This window comes from Herpailurus yagouaroundi, unplaced genomic scaffold (assembly GCF_014898765.1).
Source record: "Herpailurus yagouaroundi ecotype Mexico unplaced genomic scaffold, PumYag 205, whole genome shotgun sequence".
Classification (NCBI taxonomy): Eukaryota; Metazoa; Chordata; class Mammalia; order Carnivora; family Felidae; genus Herpailurus; species Herpailurus yagouaroundi.
The window spans coordinates 15,277,814-15,283,813 of NW_024412436.1; the positions used below are offsets into that span (position 1 = coordinate 15,277,814).

Consider the following 6,000-nt stretch of genomic DNA (forward strand, 5'->3'; position numbering starts at 1 on the left):
CTGGGGACACGGGTCGAGCTGTGTGTCTGCAGCAACGGCAGACCTTGGCGGGCACACAGGTTGGCTTGGAAAGCCGAGACTAAAGAAAAGGGGGGAAACTTGCGTTTGGGGCCCTGGGTGGCGGGTACGTGGGAAGGAGAAGATCTCCCCTGTGGCTCTGGGAAGCCCCCAGGGGTCAGAGCTGGAGGGGAGGCGTTACTGTCACCCTTTGGGTGGCGGGCCGTGGTTCGGGGTGCCGTGGGAGGGGAGCGGGCGACCGGTGATGTCCTAGCAGGTGGCCTGTGGGCCGGGCCGTCGGAGGCTCCGTGGAATTGCCGTGAGAACGCCCTCCCCTCAGCGGGTCAGCCACGGGTGGAGGCCTGTGGTGCCTCTCGTGGTGACCGTGCCGTGGGACACACCGGCGTGCGGGCCCAGATGTGTTTATTGGGACGAGACCCCAGCACCCCGTGGGCGGCGCCCCTGGCTCCTTCCCGTCTGCACTGTTACATCTTCTACTGCCGACGGGCAAGTACATCCGTGACGGGGAGCCGTGGCTGCTGCGTGGCTGTCGCCTGTGAGACCTGCCTGCCCCGCCTGATTGTGCGTGCAGTCTGCCCACCTGGGCCGGTGCCCCGCGTGCGGCTCTGTGGCTCCTGGTGCCGGGTGCCGGCTGCGCGGTGGCTGTGCGGGCGGGGGACGTGCGCTTCTCTTGGTGCTGCTTCTGGAGAGCAGAAGCAGTGACCGCGACAAATGCTGGCAGACACGCCCCTTGCTGTCAGCTGACCTGTTTTGTTTTTCGTCGCGGGGACTTTATTTTCTCCTTTGTTGCTCTCTGAATCTGTCCGTTTAAACGTAAAGTCTGCTGAAGACCGGCAATGAGAGTCTCAGGGAGGGATCGAGATGCTTCGGGGGCTCTTGGGACGCATAGGAGCAGGTGGGAGGGGGCAGGCCTGTGAGAGCAGCCGTCTGCGGGTCGTGCTTCTGTCAGAAGTGCAGCCCCTCCCGTCTGGGGACTTTCACGCCTTCCCTGAGCCGCCGGTGCACCTGCCGTCCAGGGGTTGCGGCGGCCAAACCGCACAACCTCCCGACTGAGAACGTGCTTGGCATCCAGAGGGCATGATTATGAGGGTGGGTGTGGACTGCTTGTCCAGGACATTCAGAAAGACACGGTGGCCTCCACGGAGGAGGAGTCCCTCTTCTGTGCCTTCCCTCCGTCCATCCGTCCACGCACCTACTGACCATGTATCTGTCTGTCCGTCCGTCCACCCGTCTGTGCCCACTTGTCGACCCATCTATCCATCCGTTCGTCCATGCCCGTCTGTCCATCCATCTGTCCATCCATCCATCCACCGATTGTCCATCCACCTGTCCATCAACTGTCCACCTGCCTATGTCTGTCTGCCCATCTGTCTGTCCATCCATCCATCCATCTTCCCATCTGTCCACTGACCATCCATCTGTCCATCCGTCCATCTACCACATCTGTCGGCCCATCACTGAGTCAGCTTCTGCTGGCCCCTCTGGCATGAAAGGCCTGACAGGAGAACTCGGGTCTGGGCGGGGGCACAGCACACAAGGCCGCAGGGTGGAGAATGTGGGAGGGGGAGAGGTCGGGTGTTACTGCTCTGGGAAAAGGTGTTTCCAGGTTTGGGGAATGAGACGACATAAACCACGAAGTCGGAGCAGACAACCCACTGTGCGTTTCTTGATCGAGACTGGGAGAGCTGGGGGTGAGGCTCCCTGATCAGGAGCAGAAAGCCGGACCTACCCCCCTACCCCATAGCCACAGACAAAGCTGCTGTCAGAAGCGAAACCTGCCCCAGAGGGCACAGTGGGCTGAGTGCACAGAGCAGGCGTGCGTGCAGGGAGGCCCTGGGTGCCAGGCCAGGAGCTGGTGGTCAGAGCTGAGCTCAGCCCCTGGTTTCTGCTTTCTGGGCACAGCCCAGTGATGTGGGGATTTGGAACCCGGGGGCACGAAGCATCGTTCTCAGTGTCACCAAACTTCAGGCCAACATAGGAGTCCGTGGAGGGGAGGGGTGGGAGGGGCAGGACTTGCCGAATCTGTCCGAATGGCAGGATCCCCGGTGGACCAGCCAGGGAGGCAGGGCAGGCCCCTGAGGCGCGGCTGCTGGCCTGTCGGGCTCACCTAGGATGGGGCTGGCGGACGCAGAGGCAGCATCGTCGGGCCCCTGTCCCTGATGGGTGCGCTGACCGTCTGGGCGGTGTGGGCAGTAGGTGCCAACAGCAGGCACAGAGGTACGGGCTGGGCAGAGAGGAGGTCCTGATAGATTCCACCAGAGGGACCTGGAACTTTCTAAGAGCAAGCGGGTGGATTCTCTCAGAGGCATCTGGACTGAGGACTGAGTGGCTAGTGGGCAGGAGGGGCTGGTGGTGACCTTGGTCCTGGCTCCGCCCCAAGACCACAAGCAGATCACTGAGCATCTCAGGGCCCAGTGGCCTCACCCCCGAAGCGGAGGGTGTCCGGGCCCCTAGGAAGGACCGCGTGCAACGCAGTGCCTGAGAAGCCTTCGTGAAGTCCGAACGGTCCAGCGGCCGTGGGTGTTTGGTAAGAGTCGTACTTGGACATCCTCACGTCCAGTAGCAGGTGATAATGACAGATTTCATCAAAGATTTTGGGAGAACTCTAATTACTGACAACCGGTGACATTCGGCCTGCAGTGTCCCGTCCCCATCCTGTCTTCAGTTCAGAGGGGAGGGTGGCTGCTGAGGCCAGAGAGCCGGGAGGCAGCGCTGAGAACCCGCTCTCTGGTGCCTGGAAGGTCTGGCCCCGGAGGCCCTGTGTAACCTGTTGTCTCACTGAACCCTGGCATCCGGGGATGGCTGTTTGGGTCCCCCGTCCTGGGTGCCAGGCCAGGAGAAGGCGCCCCCATCGTGTCCGGACTCTGGCCTGGAACCCCCTCGGCCCTCTCCTGCGTGCCAGGGGCCTCCCCATCCCCGGCAGTGGCAGGATTGTGGGCCGAGCGGGTCTGGGTCACACCGTCCGGGTTAACCACGTTCCAGCAAAGCCATTATCTTGGTGAAATCATAGGACGAGCCCGGCGTCGAGTTTACAGGAAATTGTGCACGTTGAGGAAGATTGGTATGAGTTTCGAGTTGTTTTCCTCAGAATTCTGTAAAACCACCGTATCTCCCCGTCACCTCTCAGTATGTTTCTGTCAGAGTCCTGTCTTCTCTTGAATTTTGTCTTATGGCTAAATTTGATGAAATGATAGTATCGTTTGGGAATTCTCTTCTGTTTAAATTTGCTTATTGATTTTTTTTTAAAATGAAGATCTCAGCCCGTGGGAGGGTTTCTCCTGACTTCCGAGGAAGATGGGGTGGGGGGGGCACTGGCGCCCCGTGACGGGGGCCGGCTTCCAGCCCCATCCGGTGGCACTCACAATTCCAGCTGCCGTGGCTCCCTCCCCCGTGGCAAAACGAAGACCGAGGATTCACAGGCCCACCGCCACGTCGAGGAAGAGCCCGGGCTGGACTCTGTGCCGACCTTGGGGTGGTGTGGGGTTGGTGTGCGCAGCCCGGACCGTGGGGCTGTGCTGAGGCCCAGGAGCCTCCTCCTTGGTCACGTGAGGCCACGCTCGCTTTAGCCTTTTGTCCCCAGTGCTGACCGGCGTCTGGTGGAGGGAGGGAAAGCCCAGGTGTCCTTGTGGTGGGGGGAGCGGGATGCTGGCTTCCAGCTGTTCTTCCTGGGGTCCTTGTCCTGCTGGCGTCCGCGCCCGAGTCTGTGGCTGGGGACCGCACGCCCGGGAGGTTCCTCGGTACAGCTACCTGCTGCGGGTCTGTCCTGAGTCCTGTCCCCAGCTCGTATTCTCTCCACGGCAGCCCCCGCACACCTTACGTGGCCCCAGCAGGTCCCTTCCTGCCACGTGGGAGCCGAGAACCTAGCCACTACCACGGCGTTTCCCTTCCGTGGCAGACATCTGGCGATGTCGAGAACCTGCAGGGGTCTCCTTCCCCGCAGTCTCGGGGGATGCAGGAAATATGAGCCCTCAGGACCTTGGTGCTGCCTTGGGCACCCCTGCTCTTCCCCAGCGTGGACGGCTGTCTGCTCCCCAGCCTTTGTCCCGAGGCCTCCTTCCCTCTCCTGGTGCCGTGCTCCACACCACGGGGACGGGCCTGGTGGCTGCCGGGAGCATGACTATAAGGGAATGAAAATATGCCTGGTGAGTATTTTCAAGATACCATTCGTGTTGCACAAACAAACAAAACGTGGTCTGTGTCCATGACAATATTGCTTCAGTCAAGGGACAGATTCACAGCCACGGATTCAAATCGTGTGATCGATGCACAGCTGCCATCGCAGCCTTGCACGCCACCCACACGTGTGCACCCACACACTTTGACAGAGCAGGAAACTGAGGCCCAGAGAGGTTCATTGACTTGTCCTGCCTCAAACAGCTGGAGATGGGCTGATTCGGGGTTGACAGCGGGTTCTGGCAGGTTCTGCTTCCCTTGGCCGTGTGTGCACCGCCCCCAGGACACTGGAGGAAGGCTGGGCCGGGGACCTGGTGGGGGCGGGGGGGCTCTGTCATCGCTGTCCCTTTGGCCCTGCTTTTCAGTGGGAGGGCAGCCGCTGGCTCAGTCTGCAGGGGTGAGGTGTGGGGTGCTCCTGGATCAGAAGGTCGTGCCCTGTCCCGCCCTGCCCCTGACACGGGAGAGCTGGGCAGGCTCTCGTGGGAACCTCTCTCTTCCGGAGCCACGAGACCTGCTGACAAGGGACAGACGCAGAGAGGAGACAGAAGGGACTCCTGCGGAATCCCACCGGCATTTTTCAAGGACAAAATTGAACTCCTGCCACAAGTTTCACACGGAGTCAGCAGGGAGCTCATCGGGCTGGCGGTGCCCAGAGGCCGTGCTAGCGCCCACAGGACGGGCCTGTCCGCCGTCACCGGGGCTGGCAGAGCAGGACTCGCGCCCGATGCAGGGACTGGAGCCCCTGCCCATCCCGCCGCCCGCCCCACTGCCTGCCCTGCTGCCTGCCCCCAGCGCTAAGCGTATTTATACCTTATTTTATTTGCTAGTTGGAAATGTGCCAGCCAAGCTCCTGACTTTATTGAAAACCGTGAAGAACTGGGGATTAAAATTCAGCGGGAGGAAGCTTGCCCCTGGGAAGGACATTGATGCTGCGGAAAGGCCAGCTTTCCCAGTGCTGGCGACAGGTGGACCATCCCGGCCGCTGCTGCCTCATGCGCTGGCTCCTTGTGAACTCTCCGCGTGCACGTTCCGGGCTTGCCGAAGACGATGTCCCCCAGGGGAGGTTGCTGCCTCATCTGGTGAAGGCAGAGCCTGCCAGTTTAGGAATCTTGCTTTCGGGCCCAGAGGCTGAGCATCGGGGGCTCGGGGGTCAGGGCAGCCCCAGGCCAGCCGCAGCCGAGCAGACCCCGGGGGCGAACGGGCTGCTTGGCCTCTTGAGAATCGAGTTCTAGAGAAGTAAGTGAGCAGCGTCCTGGGTGGGAGGGAGAGAAGTGTGCCATCGGCTGAGTCCCTGTCCCCAGGCTTCCAGAAGGAGTGAGTGGATTTCAGAGCACAATCTCTCCGGAACCAGGCTGAGGTCTGACACGGCCCAGGGGCACACCTGCTGCCCACCAGGCCGCCTCCCGGCTCCCAGGCCTCTGGCCTCAGCTCCCCCTTGCCCTCGGAGCCCTAGCAGGTTCCAGGGCTCAAGGTCCCCATGGGGTGGTGTGGGGCCGCGGCCTGCAAGGCACACCCTGCACTCGTGTCTGGAGCCGACCACCCACCCCCCCCCCCCCCACCTGCCAGCAGCCTGGCCACGTGATTAAACTGCATCTTCACCGCCCTGTGCCCCACCCCCCGCCCCAGGGCAGGCGCCTCACAGCCCACCTCTGACCACACGGTTGGTGTTTCGGCTTGGCCTGCTCCATCCTGGGTCATCTTGTCAGCTCTCCTGGGACCACGGACGGATAAGAAGGACACACATCACTTGGGAAGTCCCAGCTGGAAGGTGTGCCTAGGAGCTGGGGCCGGGCCAGCCGGATTCCCCCC

The 6,000-nt window shown here is 62.0% G+C and overlaps 1 protein-coding gene across 3 annotated transcripts in view; it reads left to right on the forward strand.

The window, feature by feature from the left end:
* The window catches only part of SUSD4 (sushi domain containing 4), an 89,935-nt gene that overhangs the window by 22,082 nt on the left and 61,853 nt on the right, over positions 1-6,000 (forward strand). The window lies entirely within an intron of this gene.